A 1,239-nucleotide genomic window follows, 5' to 3' on the forward strand; every position below is an offset into this window, starting at 1 on the left:
AAACTTTTGTCAACTTACGACTTTTTTGTAAAAGTAGTTTGATTTTATAAATCTTTTGTGTCATGCATAATTTATACTGTTAGAACAAAGTGAATAATTTAAAAAAATATATATTCTCGTAATGTTATTATGCATAAAAATACTAGTTCTAATATAATACACAAATGCACTAATACTAACTTAATACATGAATAATGCACAAATGAACTAATGCTAACTTGATGCATAAATGAACTGATGCTAACCGAACTAATGCAATTTAACAAATTCTAATATAATACACAAATGCACTAAAACTAAACTAATGCCATTTAAGAAAAAGAGTAGAAACATAACAAGCTCAATTTCTACGATTTTAATACAAATAATTTAAATTATAGAATAAAACAAGTTAACTAGATTTCAAAATACAAGCATAATTTTATCAGAAATTATTTTTAATATGGAAAGAAAATTGGTGTTTTGGTTGAATATTGACATTTGAAGTGTATTACAGTATTGTGGAAATTATTCAACACGCCCCCACGTGTTGGCTAAGATGCTGCCACGTGTTCAACACGCCCCCACGTGTTGGCCAGAATGATGCCACGTGTTCACCACGCCCCCCACGTGTTGACTTCCCACAAAAAAATCCACCCATCTATAATTACACTACATTCTCCCATTTTCAACAAAAACACCAATATTTTTTCCATACAAAAAAAAAATTAGCCTAATTTTATAAACTAAATTCTCATAATAGAAGCATAATAGAAGTATAATGAAAAAAAAATTCTCAAGACCTATTTGTCTTTCGAACTTTATTTGTAAAATGACGTCAAGGACTTATTTGTCCTTCGAACTTTTTTCCCTTTCCAACGTGGCACCGTAACGGACACCTGTACACCGTTTCAGCCACGTCAGCCAGTTCCGTTAGGTGTATGAGAGGCAAATAGACGGAAGGACTAAATTGTCCTCCGTTTGTTAAAGTCAAGGACTTTTTTGTATTTAAATTTTGTCAGGGATGTATTTATCAAAAGTTTTAAAAGTCAGGAATTTATCTGTCTTTTTCCCTTTAATTTATAATATTAGCTTATTTCGTTAAATGTTTGTGCATGATCAAAAATAAATATTTTTTAAGAATAAAAATTTATTTAAACTTTAGAAAGATTTAAAAAAAAAATATTCTTACCGGATATGTGATATACTGACATGAACTCTGTAGCCTGCACCTTTTGTCATTGGCGGTGGAAAATAAAA

The sequence above is a fragment of the Arachis duranensis genome, chromosome 10 (assembly GCF_000817695.3).
Source record: "Arachis duranensis cultivar V14167 chromosome 10, aradu.V14167.gnm2.J7QH, whole genome shotgun sequence".
Taxonomy (NCBI): Eukaryota; Viridiplantae; Streptophyta; class Magnoliopsida; order Fabales; family Fabaceae; genus Arachis; species Arachis duranensis.